This window comes from Arvicanthis niloticus, chromosome 30, assembly GCF_011762505.2.
Source record: "Arvicanthis niloticus isolate mArvNil1 chromosome 30, mArvNil1.pat.X, whole genome shotgun sequence".
Classification (NCBI taxonomy): domain Eukaryota; kingdom Metazoa; phylum Chordata; class Mammalia; order Rodentia; family Muridae; genus Arvicanthis; species Arvicanthis niloticus.
This window is the reverse complement of record NC_133438.1, coordinates 4,570,944-4,593,393: the sequence shown is the minus strand read 5'-3', so window position 1 is coordinate 4,593,393 and position 22,450 is coordinate 4,570,944.

Genomic DNA, 22,450 nt, shown 5'->3' with positions numbered 1-22,450 from the left:
AACCAGATGGCGAGAGGCAAGTGCAGGACCATAAGCAACAGAAACCAATATACTTTGGCACCATCAGAACCCAGTTCTCCCACCACAGTAAGTCCTAGATATACCAACACACCTGAAAACCAGGATGCTGACCTAAAACCCTATCTCATGAAGATAATAGAGTCCTTTAAGGAGGATATAAAAAACTCACTGAAAGAAATACAGGTAAACAGGCAAAAGCCCTTAAAGAGGAAATAAATCCCTTAAAGAAATACAGGAAAACACAATCACACAGGTGAAGGAATAGAACAAAGTGGTCTAAGACCTAAAAATGGAAGTCAAAACAATAAAGAAAACACAAATAGAGGGAACCCTGGAAATGGAAAACCTTGGAAAGATATCAGGAACTACAGATGCAAGCATATACAACAGAATACAAGAGAGAGAAGAGAGAATCTCAGGTGTAGAAGATATTGACACAACAGTCAAAGAAAATTCAAAACATAAAAAACTCCTAACCCAAAACATCCATGACATCTAGGACACAATGAGAGACCAAACCTGAGAATAATAGGAATAGAAGAGAGTGAGATTCCCAACTCAAAGGACCAGGAAATATCTTCAACAAAATTATAGAAGAAAACTTCCCTAACCTAAAGAAAGAGAAGCCTATAAACATACAAGAAGGCTACAGAACGGCAAATACACTAGACCAGAAAAAAAAATTCTCCTGTCACATAATAATCAAAAAAACCAAATGCATGGAACACAGAAAGAATATTAAAAGATGTAAAGGAAAAAAGTCAAGTAACATACAAAGGCAGACCAATCAGAGTTACACCAGACTTCTTAACAAAGACCCTAAAAACCAGAAAATCTTGGGCAGATGTGATACAGACCCTAAGAGAACAAAAATGCCAGCACAGGCTGATATACCCAGCAAAACTCTCAATTACCACAGATGGAGAAACCAAGATATTCCATGACAAAACCAAATTTAAACAATATCTACCTACCAATCCACTCCTACAGAGGATTCTAGAAAGAAAACTCCAAAACAAGGAGGGTATCTACACAAAAGAATCTCACAACAAAACCAAAAGGAGAGAATCACATGCACATAATGCCACCTACAACAACAAACATAACAGGAACTGACAATCATCTATAATATCTCTCAATATCAATGGACTCAATTTGCCAATAAAAAGACCTAAGCTTAACAGACTGGATATGCAAGGAGGATCCAGCATTTTGATGCATACAAGAAACACACCCCACCTCAGAGTAAAAGGCTGGAAAAAAAGTCTCCCATATAAATTAAATGGTCCCAAGAAACAAGCAAGACTTGCCATTCTATTATCCAATAAAATAGACTTTCAACCAAAAGTTATCAAGCAAGATGAAGGACACTTTATATTCATCAAAGGAAAAATCCAACAAGAGAAAATCTCAATTCTGGATATATATGCCCCCAATGCAAGGGCACCTACATTCAAAAAAAAAAAAAAAAAACTTTACTAAAGCCCAAAACACACATTGAATACCACACAATAACAGTAGGAGATTTCAACCCCCGACTCTCACCACTGGACAGGTCATTGAAACAAAAACTAAACAGAGGCAAAGTGAAACTAATAGAGGTTATAAACCAAATGCATTTAACATATATCTACAGAACATTTCACCCTAAAACAAAAGAATATACTTTCTTCTCAGCACCTCATGGTACCTTCTCCAAAATCAGCAATATAATCAGTCACAAAATAGGCCTCAACAGATACAAGAAGGTTGAAACAATCCCATGCATCCTGCTTTCCTCCCCCCCCCCCCCCCCACAGGGTTTCTCTGTGTAGCCCTGGCTGTCCTGGAACTCTGTAGACCAGGCTGGCCTCGAACTCAGAAATCCGCCTGCCTCTGCCTCCCAAGTGCTGGGATCAAAGGCGTGCACCACCACCGCCCGGCTAAACTTCCCCCCACCCCACCCCCCATGAGACACAGGAGGAGGCGGGCTGGATTCGAACTTGCACAGAGAGAGAGAGAGAGAGAGAGAGAGAGAGAGAGAGAGAGAGAGAGAGAGAGAGAGAGAGAGAGAGAACACACGGACCCGCGCCCTCTGCAGGCAGACGCCTTACGGGCTGCACCACCACCGGTTCCCTGTAATCTTTCTTTATATAAATGATAAATGGAGTGAGAAATAGGAAAACAACACTCTTCACAATAGTCACAAATAATATAAAATATCTTGGGGTAACTCTAACCAAACAAGTGAAAGATCTATGTGATAATAACTTCAAGTCTCTCAAGAAAGAAATCAAAGAAAACCTCAGAAAATGGAGAGATGTCCCATGCTCATGGATTGGCAGAATTAATATAGTAAAAATGGCCATCCTACCAAAAGCAATCTACAGATACAATACAATCCCCATCAAAATTCCAACACAATTCTTCAAAGACATGGAAAGAACAATTTACAATTTCATATGGAAAAAAAAAAACAGAATAGCGAAAACAATTCTTAGCAATAATAGAACTTCTGGGGGAATCATCATCCCTGACCTCAAGATGTACTACAAAGCAACTATGTTTAAAAACACATGATATTGGTACAGAGACAGACGGGTGTTTCAGTGGAATAGAATTGAAGACCCAGAAATAAACCCACACACTTACGGACACTTGATCTTTAACAAAGAAGCCAAAAATATCGGTGGTGGCGCACGCCTTTAATCCCAGCACTTGGGAGGCAGAGGCAGGCGGATTTCTGAGTTCGAGGCCAGCCTGGTCTACAGAGTGAGTTCCAGGACAGCCAGGGCTACACAGAGAAACCCTGTCTCGAAAAACCAAAAAAAAAAAAAAAAAAAAAAAAAAATATATATATATATATATATATATATATATATATATATATATATACACAATAGAAAAGAGAAAGCATCAGAATGGTGCTGGTCTAACTGGAAGTTTTTATGTAGGAAAATCCATACTTGTTACTGTGCACAAAGCTCAAATCCACATGGATCAAGGACTTCCACATAAAGCCAAATATACTGAATCTAACAGAAGAGAAAGTGGGAAAGAGCCTTGAACCCATGGACACCTGGGGGGGGGGGTGCAATTTCCTAAAAAGAACTCCAATGGCTCAAGCTCTAAGATCAAGAATTGATAAATGAGACCTCACGAAACTGAAAAGCTTCTGAAAGGCAAAGGATACTGTCAATAGGACAAATTGGCAACCTATAGTTTGGGGAAAAATCTTTACTAACCCCCCAGCCGATAGAGGGTTAATATTCATAATATATAAAGAACTCAAGAAGTTAACCTCCAAGAAAACCAAACCCAATCAAAAAATGGGATATTGAGCTAAACAGAATAATCTCAACAGAGGAATCTCAAATGGCTGAGAAGCACTTAAAGAAATGTTCAAAGTCTTTAGTGATCAGAGAAATGTAAATCAAAATAACCCTGAGATTCTACCTTACACCAATCAGAACGGCTAAGATCAAAATCTCAGGTGACAGCACATGTTGTCAAGGGTGTGGAGAAAGAGGAACATTCCTCCATTGCTGGTGGGATTGCAAACTGGTACAACCACTCTAGAAATCAATCTGGAGGTTCCTCAGAAAACTGGAAATAGATCTACCTGAAGACTCAGCTGTACCACTCTTAGGCATACCCAAAAGATGCCCTACCACACCACAGGGGCATGTGCTTCACTATGTTCATAGCAGCCTTATCTGTGATAACCAGAAGCTGGAAACAACCCAGATGTCCCACAACAGAAGAACAGATAGAGAAAATGTGGTTCATTCACACAATAGAATACTATTCAGCTATTAAGAATGAGAACATCATGAGTTTTGCAGACAAATGGATTAGAACTAGAAAACATCATCCTGAGTGAGGTAACTCAGATCCAAAAGTACATGCATGGTATGTACTCACTAGTAAGTGGATATTAGCTTAAAAAGTACAGAATACCCAGGATATAATCCACAGACCTCCAGAAGGTTAGCAAGCCAAATGGCCCAAGTGAGCAGACTTCACTCCCACTTGGGAGGGAGAAGAAAGTAACCATAGGAAGCAGAGGGAGGGAAGGACTTAGGTGGGAGAGGAGAGGGGGAGGGGAATAGAGGAACATGATCAGATATTGGAGGGGGAACAGGAGATAAGCCCTGAGAGCCTGCACAATGAATGGAAATATGCAACCTGGGTGGGGGAAGGAAGGGAGGTGGGGAGACCCTCTAGAATGCACCAGAGATCTGGAAGGTGAGAGACTCTCAGGACTCAAAAGGAGGGACCTTGGGTGAAATGTCCAACAGTGGGGAGAGGGAACTTTGTAGAGTTAGCCTCCAATAGAAAGACAGGGCATCAAGAGGGGGGAATGGGTTGCCATCCCACAGTCAAAAACTCTGACCCAGAATTGTTCCTGTCTAAAAGAACTATAGGGACAAAAATGGAGAAGAGCTTGAGGGAAAGGAGGTTTAGTGGCAGGCCCAACTTGGGATCCATCTCAAGAGGAGTCTCCAAGGCCTGACACTATTACTGATGCTATGGTGTGCTTATAGACAGAAGCTTAGCATGGCTTTCCTCTGAGAGACCCAACAAGCATCTGACTGAGACAGAGGCAGATATTTACACCCAACCAATGGACAGAAGCCAGGGACCCCTGTGGTTGAATTAAGTAAAGGCTGGAAGAAGCTGAGGAAAAGGGTGACCCCATAGGAAGACCAGCAGTCTCAACTAACACAGACCCCTGAACACAGAGGACTGACTGCCTGGCCTGGCCTCAGTGAGAGAAGGCACCTAATCCTCGAGAGACTTGAGGCCCCAGGGAATGGGAAGGCCTGGCTGGGGGGAGGGACATCCTCTTGGAGTCATGGGAGCAGAGGAATAGGATGAGAAACTGTGGGAGGTGAGTAATGATTATACTGTAAAAAAATAAAAATTATATGTGTGTGTGCGCGCTGTAAAGATGGCTCAGTGGTTAAGAGCGCTTACTGTTCTTGCAGAGGACCTGGGTTCGGTTCCCATCACCCATGTGGCAACTATCTATGGCTCCAGTTCCACAGGATTTGACACTCTTCTGGACTCCATGGGCACCATGCACACACATGGTACACAGACATACATGCAGGCAGAATACATTCATGCATATAAAATAAAAACAAATAAATTCTTTTTAAAAATAAATAAGAGCCGGGTGTGGTGGACCTTTCCTTTAGTTTCAGCACTCAGAAGGCAGAGGCAGGCTGATCTCTGAGTTCCAGGATAACCTGGTCTACAGAGTGAGTTCTAGGAAGTCAATAGAGAAGCCCTGTCTCAAAAAAACAAACAAAAACAATAAGGTGAATAACAACTAGGAAATCTCTCACACACACACACACACACACACAAATAATATTTCATCTCAGTATTCCAGTGGTGGGCAGATCTCTGAGTTCAAGACCATCCAGGTCTAAGGAGTTAGTTCCAGGACAGCCAGGGCTACACAGAGAAACCCTGTCTTAAATCCCTTCTCGCCCCCCCCCAAAAAAATTTTTTTTAATTTGCTAAATGTCAAATTCTTCCCCAAGACATTTAAAATGATATGTAGCTTAACATAAACTCTTTTTAAAAAAAAATAAATAAGAGCCGGGCATGGTGAACTCAGTGAATATATTTAATGTTGTTTTTGGAAGCCATACATATACAGAATTATGATGGGTCAGCTTGTAGTGAATTTTTTTGAAAATTAAATGCCAACTACTACTTCCTGGCTAAATTTTTAAAATGTAAGGACCCTGAATCTATACTGCACAGGAACACCAGGTGAAAGTTGTGCTAGGTCCCACTACGCTTGCAGGAAAAAGGGTCTTTGGCTAGAAAGATGACTAGAAAGATGGCTCACTGGTTATCAGCACAGAGTCTAGTAGTGGACTAAACTTGATGCTCAGCACCCATAATGGGCCGCTCACAACTGCCTGATGCAACTTCAAGGGATTCCATGCCCTTTCCTGGCATGCATGCTTGTATGCATGCATACACACACACACACACACACACACACACACACACACACGCACGCACGCACGCACGCACGCACGCACGCACGCATGCATGCATGCATACACACATAATTTTAATATTTTAATCTAAAAAACATTAATACAATCTAATTAGAGGGAGGGGCGGGAAGAGAGGATGAGCCTCCCCTGCACAGCTGCAGGACCACAAGGGGCTGGTTGCCAGTGCTGAGTGCAGTAGCTGTTCCCAGTCTACTGGGGAGGGGCTACTCAGAACTTGCAGCCAATGGGCATTAAGCATTTGCTAATCTGAGTCTTCAAAGGCTATCAGCCTGGTGTAAGGCTGAGGCAGAGTTGGCTCTCTTTTTAGTGGTTGCCAATTGCAGGAAGTAGGATCTGCACTTAGCTCCTGGGTAATTTCTTTCTTTTTAAAAAGATTTATGTATTTATTTTATGTATATAAGTCCACTGTAGCTGTCCTCAGACACAGTAGAAGAGTGCATCAGATCTCATTACAGATGGTTGTGAGCCACCATGTGGTTGCTGGGAATTGAACTCAGGACCTCTGGAAGAACAGTCAGTGCTCTTAACCGCTGAGCCATCTTCACCAGCCCCTCCTGGGTAATTTCTGTCTTATTCCCAGCTGGATCTCTTGGTTGCCTTCTCTTCACTAGCTAGGACCTCTTTTTCAGGCCAGTTAATATGCAAGACAGTGCTACCACCACCACTTTCCCTCCCCCATCCTCTCTCTCTTTAGACCAGTGCGAGCTAAGGAGCCAGAGATTCTCATGGAAAAAAAATAGTCACCCCAATTTTCTTTTTTAAAAAAGTTAATCTGGAAAGTATATGTATTTGGGGTCGTTTAGGAAGGTCCCTCGGCCTTCCCAGACTTGGATGTTAGCACTAGACAGGGAGCAGGGAACACAATGATAGAAACCTGGGAGGCACCGATGTCTCGGCCACGTTTTGTGGGAGTGCGGCTATTGCCGAGTTACGTGGGTGGCTCATAAACTACTGTGACTGTGGTCAGTGATGATGCTACAGGAGCTGCAAGATTGTGTGTTGCGGTTGCCAAGTGAAGAAAGGGAGTCGGGGGTCATTTATTTACCTACACAAGCAAGTGGCAAATTGTTTCTACCAGTTTGAAAGAGGGTTAGATTTGAAGCTCAGCGCTCATTTGTGGTTTTTTTGTTTTGTTTTTTTTTGTTTTTTTTTTCCTCTGTGTGCAGGTCCCGTTACGGCACCTTGTGAAGTTCAGGGGATGGCATACAAGCGTTGCTTCTCCCCTCCTATTATGTGGGGGCTCTGGGAATCAAACTTGAGTGCTGAGGCTTAGTGGCAGGTCTCTTTACCCACTAGGCCCTGCAGTCTTCGCTGCTTCTAATAGCGGGAGCAAAGGCTGTCTGTCTGTTGCCTGCCTTCTCTGTTTCTCCTAACTGGACAGCCTTGTCTAGCCTCAATAGAAGATGCATCTAGTCAGTCTACAACTTGCTATGCTAGGGCAGGTTGATATCCATGGGAGGTCTCCCCTTCTCTGGGGAGAAAAGGTCGGAGACACGGGGCTGGGAGGGACTGGGAGAAGAGAAGGGAGAAGAAGCTCTGAACGAGATGTAAAGTAAATACATAATGAAAAAACTCATATACTCGGGGATACTTTATCCACAGATACTTGAGAATGAATGGTGTGGGGAGGGCCAGGAATAATAGTGTAAATATAGGCGAAAGGTAAAAGTGCTGGGAGGGGTGGGGGTTGTTCTTTGCTTTTTTTTTTTTTTTTTTTTAGACACTGCTTCTCAGAAAACAGTCCTCAGCTGTTAGCAGTCATTCACACTTCCCCAACCCTCTCCCACCCCCAGATTTACTAAGTAGCTCTCAGCTGAGTCTGCTCCCTCCTGACTCTTGGCTTTGGGAAGCTGATGCTTCCACTCCAATATATTAAAGAATCGAGAATGTTCTAAAGTGCTTTAGCCCAAAACATACAGTTTTGGGGCCTGAATGAAGGACCAAATTCTATTAAGTGCTTATGTGAGATTAAATGGGATGCTGTAAACACCTCCCCCCCCCAAAAAAAAAAACAAACCATCAAACAGTCTCTTCTCTGGGACACTTTGTTGGTCATTTCATTCTTTAAAAGGGGGGGAAAAAACTTGCCTTCCACAGTGCTAATGTATTTACCCAAGGGCTTTGTCTCTTGGATCTCCAGTTTCTTCAGCCCTTCAGAGAATATGTCTAACTCAAGTCCTGTGAATATAGCGACATTTAGACTTCACAGTCAGAATTTAGTCCTTTCACCCAGTGATTGGGAGATTTGTTTTCCTGTTTAGCTTTTTTGACCCCCATATTTTAAAATTTCTAGAAAATTCTAACCCTTTAAATTGCTATCATCTTTTTTTTTCCCTTTGCTTTCTGTTGGTTTGGTTTTTATTGGTGTTTTGAGGCAGAGGTCTCTAGCCCCAATGGCTTCTGCCTCCCAGGTGGTGAAATTAAAGGCTTGCACCACCATACCCAGCTAGATATTTTTTTTTTTCTTATCACCTTATGGTTAAATTCTTTCTACAGAGAGATGGATAGAAAAAGCTTACTTCTTAGCCTTCCCAGGGAATCGTTAGGTTTCCCCTTTGTCTGGTTCTTGTTTGGTCTCATCTGTTTTTGCTTTTATAGACAAGATATTGTGTGACACTCAGAACTCACCCTAACCCTCTCCCTGGGTAAGGGGCTTACAGGTGAGAGCTATTACCCTCAGCTGACATTAAGTTCTAATTAGCCAATGTCAGTGTTGGATGGTCAAGCCTATCAGTGCTTTGGAATTGCTCCTTCATATAGAAGCATGGCTAAATCGACTTGGTGAAATGCGTAGCATTTACTAAAATAGTTACGATTACCTTTTGGTGTACATCCTACGGTTGGCCCATCTATTTGTCCCCCCAGCCCCCCACTATCAGGTGTTTATCCTGGCCCAGGGGTGCTCCGCTCACCTGCACATAGTTGTGTAGCTTCTGACACCAGAGGCTCCTCTTTCTGTTAATTGCTGTGTGGTGCAGGTTGCAGAGCCTCTTCAGGGTTGAATGAGCTCAGGTGTCACTAATCAGGTCCTAAATAGTGTTTGCTGTTCAGCAAGGCTGTGTGTCATATTTGCATTTACAAGACTTCAATATTCCCCAGCCCCCCTAAGGGAGTGATACTGTTTCCCTTTCCAGGAAGTAGCAGCTCTTCTTCACAGGGGCCACAACTGCCTTGTCTAATGCAGCATCAAAAACACCCTCAGTGTTTTTGATAGGTCAAAAAAGGATCCTTAATAATGATTTCAGTTCAGTTGGAAGCCACAGAGAGTCATTTAAGTGGCTCAATCCTCTGCTTGTTTTAAGAAGCTGAACTGTTGGTCATTTTTATGGATTAGTTTAAAAGTGTGAACATATGCTTCATCCTATGTCTCAAATTGACTAGCTCCAATTCATTGTTTTAAAAAGTTTGGTTTGGCGGTGGTGACGCACGCCTTTAATCCCAGCACTTGGGAGGCAGAGGCAGGCGGATTTCTGAGTTCGAGGCCAGCCTGGTCTACAGAATGAGTTCCAGGACAGCCAGGGCTACACAGAGAAACCCTGTCTCGAAAAACCAAAAACAAACAAACAAACAAAAGTTTGGTTTGGTGTGGAGGGGTGTATTAGGGAGGACGTGAAACATGAGGTGGGGGGCTATGGGGAGTTAAGGGGGTCGGGGTGGGAGGGTGGGGGAGTATGGGGGTGTGGTGTGGGGGTGGTGTGTGTAGACATCTGAGTGACATTGTCCATATGGAGGTCAGAGGACAGCTTTTCCCTCTCCTTCCACCATGTGGGTCATCTGACTTGGTGGCAAGCACAGTTACCTGCTGAGCCACTTGCTGGATTAACATTCCTCAAGCCTCAGGGAAAAGAGGGTAGGGTGGGGAAGGCCCAAAGCAGGAAGACACATTCCTGACTACAAAGAAAGATGCAAGTCATCTGGGTGGTCCCAGGAACTGGCTGACCACAAGATGAATGGTTGGGCGAGGTTACATTCTTACAAAAGATAAGTGTACTTTCTACTGTTTTTATGTTATGTCTCCTTGGTTACCCCTCCCCCCACCCCCCACTTGAGGTCTTCCCTGTGTTCCAGAAAGCTGTAATTTAAGTCTAACTAGATGCTCTGCTAACCTAAATAAGCTTCTGCCTACAGGAACTGCCCCCCACCCCCACTGACTGGTACAGCCTGCTGATGTTCAAAAATTGTAAAGCAACCAATCATGTGTAACCACTCGAAAATTCCTCCCTTTCCCCACCCCATGCTATAAAAAGCCACCCCCCCCCCCCCAGCTTGCTGGTCTTTTCGTCAAATTCTGCTCCTGCGTGGACAAGCAGTTTGACTGTTGGCTATCCAGCTCTCCCTAGTAAACCTCTGCTGATTGCATCCAGGTATGGTGTCTTGTGATTTTGGGGCGGGCGTGATTTCCCAAGACTTGAGTAAAGCTTGGGGGTCTTCACTTTAAAGTTCAGTGACCTTTAATTACTTTATATTTTTAGTATGAAGGAAGTGAATTGGATTCATGTTAGTTGTCTTGTTAGATTGTACTGTTAGATAGAGATGTTTGGCTGGCGATACAGTTCAGAGAGTTTGTCTCCAGCCCGTAGGTAGCTTGTAATCCCAGCATTCAGCAGGAGGATCAGAAGTTCAAATGTAATCTTAGCTCCGTACCAACTTCAAGCCCAGCTTTCAATACATGAGGTCCCGTCTAAAGCAAAAGATTCTGATGTTGTATTTCATCGGAGTTATTTTGGATTTAGATATAGAGGAATTTGTGCATACAAACATTTTAAACTCTGGTGCAGCAGCTCTCAACCTGTGGGCCTGTGGATTGTGACCCCTTTGGAGGTCAGCCCTTCCAAAGGGTCGCCTAAGAAAACACATTGATTTGGAACACATTGGAAAACACATTGATTTGCATTAGGATTCAGAACAGTAGCAAGATTACAGTTGTGAAGTAGCAACAAAAGTTTTCTGGCTGGGGGCCACTACAACATGAGGAGCTGTATTAAAGGGTCTCAGCATTAGGAAGGTTGAAGACCACTGCTTTATTTCATCTGTTGACTTCAACTGGAAAAACCAGCAACTTTTTCTTAGTGATTTTCTTCTTTGAACATTTTACGTATGTCTGCTGTGTGCTTTGGTCGGATTTACCCTCATGACCTCTCTCTGTGTTCCCTCGAGGATCTGCAATCTCTCTCCCTTCCAACCTGATATCCTCTCCTTTGAATAACTAGTTTTTTGATTTTTAAGATAGAGCTGTGTGTCTCTGGTTGTTCTGAAACTAGCTGTGTAGTCCAGCTGGCTTCAAACTCTCAGAGATCCACCTGCCTCTGCCTTCTAAGTGCTGGGATTAAAAGGCGTGCACTACCACACCTGGCCTGTAAGACCCTTGACTCCTGCTACTCAAAAGTGACCCCTGCCCCTCATCTGACCTTGTTTCCCACGCTCTGCTCTTCCTAGACACTGGTGACCCTAGCTGTCTATGTGCAGCATGCACAGGCTCTGATTTAAGTCTCTGGTAGTGTGTGCAGTGTGAGGCTTAGCTTCTGGCTGGAGTGTTTGCTTAGCATGCTCGAGGCCCTGGCTTCTATCTCTAGGGGTTGTGTGTGCACACAACCTGTGTGAGGCCCTGACCTCCATCTCTAGGGATTGTGTGTGCTTAGCTCTGCGTTCAACTCTGTAATGGCATGTTCATGAGGCCCTGGCTTCAATAGCACAATTTTTTTTTTCTTGATGAAGTCATAATCCTTTAAAAAAAAATTGACTCTGTTGGTCTTAAAATATCTCCTGTGTCTTCATTTCAGACACTGAGTAGTTCTAAGGCCCCGAGACTTGTTCTTCATACTCACAAACCTAAGTGCATCATCAGTTGGTTTTTTTTTTTTTTTTTTTCCGAGACAGGGTTTGTCTGTGCAGCCCTGGCTGTCCTGGAACTCACTCTGTATACCAGGTTGGCCTCGAACTCAGAAATCTGCCTGCCTCTGCCTCCCAAGTGCTGGGATTAAAGGCGTGCACCACCACCGCCTTGCCCAGTTTTTATTTTTGAGGCAAGGGGCAAGTATCATTTTTTGAATAGCAGGAGTCCTTCAAGAGTCTCCTGATGAGCCAGTACACACCCTTGGATTGAGAGGCAGAGACAGGCAGCTCTCTTGAGTTTGAGGCCAGCCTGATCTACATGACAAGTCCTAGAGCAACTAAGATTATATATATATAGTGAGACCCTGTCTCAAAATAAATAGTCTGTGCTGACTCTCAGAAGCCCCCTTGTTGGCCACTTATTCACTTAGTGCTTGTGATGGCCTCAGAGAGGTGGGGCTCTGATTTCCAATTCAGAAGAGAAGATGCAGCCTCGGTTACCTGCCCTGTAGAGTTAAGAGTAATGTCCAATGTTGGCAACGCCTTGCCTTACACTTTGTCTTATGACTGCTAAATTGTTCTGCCATCAAGAACATTGAGAAGTCATGAGAGGACATGTAAGACTGTATACGCATAAAGCATACAGAGCTAGAGCTTGGTGATGAACCGAATCTATCCTATGGAGCTGGCGATGCAAACTGGGATTCGCGCATGTTTGTAGCCTGCTTGGGAGGAATTTCCACTCATACACTTAACCTGTTTTAAAGTATCTATCTCTTTGGAGTTTTTAAATTTTTTTCTGAGTATGTGTACATGCCATATTGCATGTATAGAGGTCATAGCAACTTGTGTAGAGTAGATTTCTGTTCTTCACCCCTTACATGGGTTGCAGGGATTAAACTCACGGTCACCAGGCTTCTATGACAAGTGCCTTTACCCTCTGAGCCATCTTGCTGGTCCTATTAGAGTTTTCTTATCAATGTTTAGGTCATTTACTGAATCCATATTTCAGTTTTTTATTTTACGTATTGCATGCTTATGGAGATGAGAGGACAACTTTCAGGAAGCAGTTCTCCTTCTACCATGTAAGTCCCATAGATCAAACATGGGTTGTCAGGTCTGGCAGCAAGCATCATTACCCATGGAACCATCTTGCCAACCTCCAATATTCCTTTTTCTCTCTCCTTCCATCTCTCCCTGCCCTTTCTTTCTCTGTCTGTCTGTCTGTCTGTCTCTCTCTCTCTCTCTCTCTCTCTCTCTCTCTCTCTCTCTCTGTTTGTGTGTGTTTGTGTGTGTGTCACACACACACAACATTACATTCCAACTCCTCTCTGTCCCTTCTCCTTACCCCACAACCTTCTCCATTTCCCTTCAGAAAAGGACAGGCCTCCCAGGGATATCAACCAAACACAGCATATCAAGTTGCAATAACACTAGGCAACTTCTCTCTTATTAAGGATGAGTGGGGTGACTAGTGGGAGGAACAGGGTCCCCAAAGCAGCAAAAGAGTCAATGACAGCCCCCCACTCCATTGTTAGGGGTTCCACAGACACCCCAAGCTGAACAACCACAGCATGTATGCAGAGAACCTAGTGCAGACCCGCAGACCCACGCAGACTCCATGGTTGCTGCTTCAGTTTTTGTAAACCATGCTTAGTTGGTCCTGTGGGTTATGTTCTCCTGGTGTCCTTGATTCCTCCGGCTCCTACAATCCTTTCTCCCCTACTTCTGCAGGATTCCCCACGCTCTGCCTACTGTTTGGCCACGAATCTCTTCATCTGTTCCTATCAGCCACTGGACGGAACCTGACTGATAACAATTAGGGTTCTGTTTACAAGTACAGCAGATTATAAAAACCATTGACTCTTGACTTTTTTTTTTTTTTTTTTTGCTTGTCATGTTCTAGGTCTCAGGCCAGCCCTCCAGGCAGTGTCAGGTATGGTCTCCCTCTGGTAGCATAGGTCTCAAGCTGGATCAGTCAGATCAGTCATTAGTCATTGGGCTGGCCACTGCCCCAATGTCTTCATACCTTTACCACAGTACATCTTGTAGGCAGGACAAATTGTAGGTTGAAGGTTTTGAGGCTGGGTTGGCGTCCCAATATCTCCTCTGGAAGTCTTGACCTGGTTACAGGAGATGGCAGTTCAGGCTCTGTATCCCCCGTTGCTAGGAGTCTTAGCTAATGTCAACCATGTGGATTTCCTAGGAGTTTCCACTGTATTAAGTTCCTACCCTATCCCCATATGCCCCCATAACTCTCCCAGTATTCTCTCCTCCTCACCCCACCCATTCTATTTCCCTTCCCAGGGAGATTCATGAGTTCCCTCTTGAGCCATCCTTGTTACTTAGCTTCTCTGGGTCTGTGGATTGTAGCATGGCTATCCTTACTTTACAGCTAATGTCCACTGATCAGTGAGTACACGCCATGTTTGTCTTTCTGAGTCTAGATTACTGCACTCAGGAAAAAAGTCATTTTTTTCTAGTTCCATCCATTTGCCTACAAATTTCATAATTTTTTAACAGCTGAATAATAACTCACTATAAATCTCTGGCTGGCGGGGAGTTATCTATGTAGACTGGGCTGGACTTGAGTTTCCAGAGATCTGTCTGCCTCTGGTAGGATTAACGTTGTGCACCACCATGCCTGGGATTGACTTACTTTCAATGCCAAAACTTTATTAACTTTCCATAACTGGCACCAAGCAAAACAGATCTACAAACTGTATACTGTGTTGTTAGTGACCACTAGGAACCTTTTCCCTACTTTTTTTTTTTTAGTATAGTGATCCAACCACCAGTGTTCAGAAGGCAACACATTGAATCAGAGCCTGTGCTGGGGGTTGTTTGGGGAAGTGACATCTTTCTGGCTCAAACCTGCAACTGTCTCAGAAGACAGAACATAGTAACCATTTATACACTTATGGTTAGGTAAACAGTTATTCATAGATGCTTGCTAGACTATTGTGACAAAGCATTATTATTACACTGTTATTGAAATATACATATGAATAAGTATTTTGTGCACACACACTGTATGTATATATGACCACACACAGTAACACACTGACTTTATATCAGTGGTTCTTAACCTTCCCAATGCTGGGACTCTAAAAATAATTCCTCATATTACAGTGACTCCCCCAACCATAAAATCATTTTTGTTGCTACTTCATAGCTGTAATTTTGCTACTGTTCTGAATTGTAAATTATCTGATATGAAGGATGTCTGATATATGACCCCTGTGAAAAGGTCGTTTAACCCCAAAAAGGTTGCAACCCACAGGTTGAGAATTACAGCTTTATATAAAGAGAGAAAATGTAATTTTTTTTAAACCGTGCATTAGATTTTTTTTTGAGACTATGTTTAATGAATGAAAAAGGTTATTGTAAATTAAAGTGCAAAAGTGAAGGCTCATTCACAGCATGCTCACCTATCCCCAGCTGGATTCAACCTGCAACCCTATATAAACTGGGTAGGGCATGCACCTCTAATCCTCGAACTTAGGACAGAAGCAGGAGCATCAGTAGTTTGAAAGTAATCCTTGGCTTCACTCAGGCAAGTCCCAGGATTAGGAGAGACCTTGTCTGGTGACAAAAAGCTAGGTGGTGTCTTGTTACTTTTCTATTGCTGTAAAGAGATGCTATGAATAGGGCAACTTATAACAGCATTTAGCTGGGGATTTACTGTAAGCAAATGATCATGATCAAGCCGTGATGATCATGGCAGGAAGCATCACGCTGGACCAGTACCCGACAGCCATCAAATCCAGCCGCACACTACAGAGACCAGGTGTGTGTGGGCTTTTGAAAGCTCCTCCAACAAGGCCTCTGGCCTTCAAAGACACCTATGTGCACAATACACATGTTAAAAAAAAAAATGTATTTTTTTCAAAAACCAGAGAGGTGCCTACAAAGGAAAGAAACCATGGTTGACACCTGTGCACACACACAAACACAAAGAGTTGAAGACAACTCTAACTACACAAGAATCAAGTGAATAACTGCTTATACAGGTCTGAAATTTTGAAGGCATTGAGGTGGACTAATGAAAATGAACCCTTAATGCCTGTGGCCCAACACCTCATTGTGACAGCCACCCTAAGCCACTCAGAAGAACTGGTGTAGAATGCACGTGTTTGGGTCCAAATGGAACATCTTTGCCTGTCTGCTGCTTTCCTGTACTTCTGAAGCAAAGGCCCTGACATCATAGACTACATGGGACACACAAACTGAGCAGAGGCTTGACTTTGTCCTCTATGTAGTATGGACATGAGTGTTCTCATTCCCCAGCTGGGACAATTAGACTGACTTAATATCTCTTCCTCTCTGTTGCAGAAAGCACAATGAGTCCTCCGGAAAAAACGATTCCGAAAGACAAAGGAGAAGAGCAGGAACTGACACCACCAGGTTTGCAGGCGGGATGCGGTTGTAAAGATGGGTACACTCAAAGTCACATGCTGTATAGGTTATCTGAAGAATTAGATCCCTGAATTATGTGTGTGCATGCAAGCTTGGAGTTTGGTTACCAACACCCACGTTAGGTGGCTCAGAGCTACATGTAACTCCAGCTTCAAGAAATCCAACACCTCTGTCCTGTGCTGGCTCATACATACCCACACATAGACATGTAATTAAAAGTTAAAAATAAGTCTATTTTAAAGGTGGATGTTTCTTGAGGAAGGAAATCTAAGATTGACCTCTGGCTCACACAGTAACATGCACACACATACTTGATGTTTATTACATACAACACACATGTATACAAACAACTCTTCTAAATTGGTGAGTAAGAGGTTTGGGAGGGTAATTTTGGTGCCTCAGCCCAAGTTGACAAGTCTCTGTGTCTGCCATTATACTGCTGTCACCATTGGCTTAAATTAAATGCATTGTTTCTTTCAGGGTATATAAGTCTATATTTATCTACAAGACTTGGGGGGAGGGGCATTCTTAGTTCCATTGGTTGTATCATGAATTTTAAAATCACCTTGAAAGTATCTTGGAAATGGTCGGCTAGGCTCCTAATATGGACTGCATTAAATCACATCCCTGTTTGGGTATATAGCTGTTATCAATAAGGTTGAATCTCGAGGCTTGCCTTGCTCTGTAAAGAAATTCTTCCTGCACTAAACCAGAGTTCAATTCCCAGAACCTGTCTAAATATGCCGGGTGGGAGGGGTATGTGACTGTAATACCACCACCAAGGAGGCAGAGGCAGGAAGATTCCTGGTACTTGCTGGCCAGGCTTGTCTACCATGGTGAGATGCAGGGTTAGTGAGACTCTCCAAAACTAAGATTGGAGACCAGAGAGATGACTCAGCAGGTAAGATCACTTAGCCACCCTTCTGGAGAATGCAGGTTCAGTTTTCAGCACCCACATGCCAGCTCTTATCTTTTTGTCTAGTTCCAGGTAATCCAGCCCTCTTGTGGTCTCAGCAGGCCCAGCCTACACAGAGTACAGGGACATGCATACTGGCAAAGCATTTTTAAATAAAGATAAATACATCTTTAAAATTGGGAGACACTGAGAGAGTCATGAAAAGTCAACCTGTGGTCCATACATGTGCACACAAGTGTGCACATGGACCTGCCCCAGTGCATGCACCTACAGAAAGCCCTGACAACCAAGCAGAGGACCATGTTCCTACAGAAAAGAGACTCTAAATGCTGATACTTCCTCAGGAGCCTCTGCCAAATCTATGATGCAATTATAAGTGTCTTGATCTTGCACATGTGGCTGCACCCTCAAGACTTCATGAGCACAACATAAATGTCCAGAAGACAGCAGTTCACAGCTCTCCTTCCCGTATTCTGTTCCTCAAGGGTGGGGTGAGTTCATACACATGGTATCTCTGCTTTGAACAAAAAGCAAAATCATGTTTGGGTTTTTTTTTTCTCCCTTTTCTAGAAGACTTACTAGCTGAGGAACAAGATGCAGTGACAAAGGCAGTTAAACAGGGTGACTGAATTCTTATTTGTGGGCAATCTTATTTGTGTCAGACTAAACAAAAGCAACATAGGAGTGTGGGGTCCTGGTTTCAATAGTGTCTTTGCCTGAAGCTTCCCTGTGAGTCATGGGATGTACATCAGAGACAGAGCCATGTGGCTCAGTGCAATTTCTGTTGGGTCAGTTTATGAAGATTTCAAATAACCCATAAATCCAGCAAACTGGGATCACAAGCCCAAGGTTATTTGATTAGTTCTAAACACAGCTGAGTGTAGTTAACCACACCATTCAAATTTAGAGATGTTATTAGGTTTCAAATTAGCATACCATGTGAATTCCAGTCTTTTTCTTTAGTGGTTGTATTATCATAGATAACAAACAACTTAGTTTCCCTCTAATATTTCCGTACAACTATCTTCACCTCTACTGTGACGTATGGTCAGCCAATGTGTTTGATCCAGGTTGCTTACACGAGCCTGGGAGAAAGCTTATTTACAGAAGCATGGGCACCTTACTAGTGGATACACCACTGAAGAAAGTCTCATTTCCCCAGCAACCATTAACTGCTGATAGGTCCTCAGACAGGGGCAGGTCCTAATGTATTCCAGGCTGGCCTCAAACTCTTTATGTAGTTGAGGATGGTCTTGAACACTTGAATCCTCCTGAGTGATAGAATTGCAGGTGTGTGTGTGTGTGTGTGTGTGTGTGTGTGTGTGTGTGTGTGTGTGTGTAAACAAATCCTGTTTATATGGTGCTAAGGGTTTAACGCCAAGGCAAGTGACTCTATCCACTGATCCACTTCCCCAGACCTACTGTGTCATTGTTCATGTAGTTTCTTCTACTCTGTCATCCTCTCCTACGTCCAGCCTCTGCCCTCCGCCCACCTTCTGCTCTCATGGCACATGTATTGTCACCCCCTTTCCTTCTCTCCTCCTCCAGTATTTAAGATCTCTCTTCCCCTTCCCCAAGGTCTACTTTTAGTGTGTGTGTGTGTAAGTAAACAAAATCTAGGAGAGAACATGCAGTATTTGTCTGAGTCTGGCATATCTTACCTAACAGCAATTTCCCGTTCTGTGTTTTTCGACTGAATAAATAGAATTCCATTAGTAAAGGCAGATGGTAGTGACTCATGCCTTCAATCCTAGCACTCAGGAGGCAGAGGCAGGTTGATCTCTGAGTCTGAGCCCAGCCTGGTCTACAGAGCAACTTCCAGGACAGCCAAAGCTGCACAGAGGAGAAACACCATCTCAGGAAAAAAAATCCTTTGTAAATACCACTATTTTTTTTCATTCCTTGTGTTGCCTTGTAATATTCCATTGGTTTTTTTCCCCCAAAACACTTTATCAGTATTTTATCATGTATTTTATACATGTATACATATATACATACATATATGAACAATAATTAAATAAGATGTATTTAACAGTATTGGGGGTTGGAAAGAGTAGGAGGAAGGAGAGAAAGAAAAAATTATGTAAATACAATGCTCATATATGAAATTCTCAAAAAGGAATCCATTTTTTAAAAAATGTTCAACAGATTAACTTGCATTTTACAATATGAAAATAAATATGACCTATAATTATGTTGAAGGACATTTTAACTCACTACAAACTTTGAAATTTAAAATGAAATCAATAAAAAATTATTTTACCCAACATACTAACAAAAACCACAATAACATTTTATAATTCAAAGTATTTCTGAGAACAAGAAAATGGATTGTCAGAAACTAAGTCAGCAGAGCCAGGGGGACACTGTGTGTTATTTATTTTCTTTTTCTTTTTTTTCTTTTTTGTCTTTTTTTTTATTATCAAATCATAATTTTTACTTTTTAACACAGGGGTTATAAACACAAAAATGCAGGATGTGAGGAAGGGGATGACACAGTGTTTTTCCATAGAGACCCAAGACCTTGTGTTAGCAGGCATGTATGTCAGGCCTATTGCTGATTTTAGGCTTATGGCTGATTTTAGGCCTTCAGTGTATAAGCAGGGCTGCCCCTGACATCTCCTCCCTTCTCCAATTATAGAAGGGCTGTGATGATTCTAATCTTGCCAAGGCAGGGATAGAGGCCTGACCTCCAGTAATTAAAGGGGACCTTGTAATGGCTCCAGTCCTCCTGTAGTGGTCCAGTGAGGCATGAGGCCATACCCGTCCCAATGTCTTTTTCCTGGAGAGGGGATACTTTTGACATCAACCCCTATGCAGTCAGGCTTGTCCCGCAGGAAACCCAGGAACATATTTTTAACTTTTACTTATATTCCCTTGCAGTGCTTAGCCTCGCAGCCTAAGCAAGAATTCAGATCGCTAGACAGAGGGGGTTCTGGGTGGCCCCTCTCTGCTTGGTCTAGGAGCAGAAGTCCCCTCTTTTAGGTTGGGTGGAGATGGGACTTGGGAGCACCCTGGATAGAGTAACATCCTCATCTAGAGTCTTGTGGTCCTCCATAGCTAACTTATGATAATGTATCTGAATAGATTTTGCTATCAGATTATCTATCTGTTGTTTCACAAAGTTAGTCAGCCTATTTGAGGCCCAGGGAACAAAGGAAATAAGCAAAAATAACCCAATTAATGGTCCCAAGATGGAAGGAAGTAGGGTTAACAATCATGGAGAGGTTGAAGACCAATTCTTGTACAAGCTCTCATTTTTCTTTCTCTGTCTTTTCTCAAGACCTTCTCTGTCTGGCCTTTTTCATGCTCTCTCTCTTTTTTTTTTTTTTTTTTTTTTTTGGTTTTTCGAGACAGGGTTTCTCTGTGTAGCCCTGGCTGTCCTGGAACTCACTCTGTAGACCAGGCTGGCCTCGAACTCAGAAATCCGCCTGCCTCTGCCTCCCAAGTGCTGGGATTAAAGGCATGTGCCACCACCGCCCGGCTTTCATGCTCTCTTTAACCATCCCTGTTTTGTCTATGTAAAAGCAGCATTCTTCTTTAAGGGCTGTACACAGTCTTTTCTATTGTAAAAGAGAACATCAAGTCCAATAAAGTCCTTTGCAATTTGGGGGGATTGCATCAGACAGCAAAACGAGGGATTTCTTCAGATTAGTGATGTCAGTCTATAGCTGTTTGACCTCCTTGTCAAAGGCCCATTGGAGGTCTGAGTAGTATAAGTCCAGAAGCCAGCGTCAGGATTAGAACTCCTAACAGCAGACATCACCAGTGATTAATTTTTTATCTGGAAAGGAAAAAAGAAGGGAATTCTCAGGGAAATTTCTCTTCCCTGGATGTCAATTGTTATTCATCTTATTTATAATTGGGACTGGTTTTGTCAGGGTATCTATTTAGTTCATTAATCTTTTGGTGGCTATTTAGCTGTGCCTTCTGTGGTATCAAACATGCATATCAATCCTCGGCCCCATGTAGGAACTGGGTCCTGGCCATTCCATTTAAGAGTAAAAGGGTCCTTCTACATAGTTGTGGTTTAGTTTTTATTGGTCTCAGCGATGCCAGAGGCAATCAGCAGCAGATTTGCCATGAGCTTTCAGTTTTAGAAAGTTAAGAATAAACAAGGCATGCTCTTTCCACCCTCAGATCAAAGGACTATTATAAAACAGCCAACAATTAATCAATCTATATAATATATAAATTAATGAGAGCTTTTTCTACTTTTTGTAAAATTACTCTTGTCAATTAATTGTTGAGAAATTAGGATTTGCATCTCTCTTGAGAATATTAAACAGACATAAATTCTTTTGTGAAGAGCTTAAAATAAGATATTAGCCAATAAGCATTTCCTGGAAACCTTTGAAAATTGTTTGAAATAAGTAAACTATCTTTTTTTTTCCAGACCCATTATCTGGGTTTTTTTTTTTTTTTTTTTTTTTTTTTTTTGGATATTTTACATATTTACCTCTCACTGTTATCTCCACTTCCTTTTTCCCCCCCAAACCCCTTATCCCATACCTCCTCTTCCAATTTTTATGAGGGTGTGCTCCCACCATTCTCCCAATCCCACCTCCCTGCTCTCGAATTCCCCAACACTATGGATCCAATCTTTCGGGGAACATGGCCCTCTGCTTCCACTGTTGCCTAACGAGGCCACTCTCAGTTACCTATACAAGTGGAGTCATGAGTCCCTCCCTTTCTGTTCTCAGACCCTGGGAGCTCTGGTTGAGTATTTTGCCACTCCTTAAAAAAAAAAGCACCCACACTTTAGTCTTCCTTCCTCCTCTTGGGTTTCATGTGGTCTATGCATTGTGTCTTAGGTATTGTGAGCTTTGGGCTAATATCCACTTAATCAGTGATTGTATGCTATGTATGTTCTTTTATGATTGGGTTACCTCACTCAGGATGATATTCTCAAGCTCCATCCATTTGCCTAAGAATTTCATGAACTCATTGTTTTTAATAGCTGAGTAGTGCTCCATCCATTGTGTAAATATACTATATTTTCTGTATCCATTCCTCCAACTTCTGGCTATTATAAATAAGGCTGCTATAAACATAGTGGGGCATGTGTCCCTGTTGTATTTTGAAACATCTTTTAGGTATATGCCCAGGAGTGGTATAGCTGGGTCCTCAGATACTATGTTCCATTTTCTAAGGTACCACCAGACTGCTTTCCATAGGGGTTGTACCAGCTGACAATCCCACCAACAATGGAGGAGTGTTCCTCTTTGTCCACATC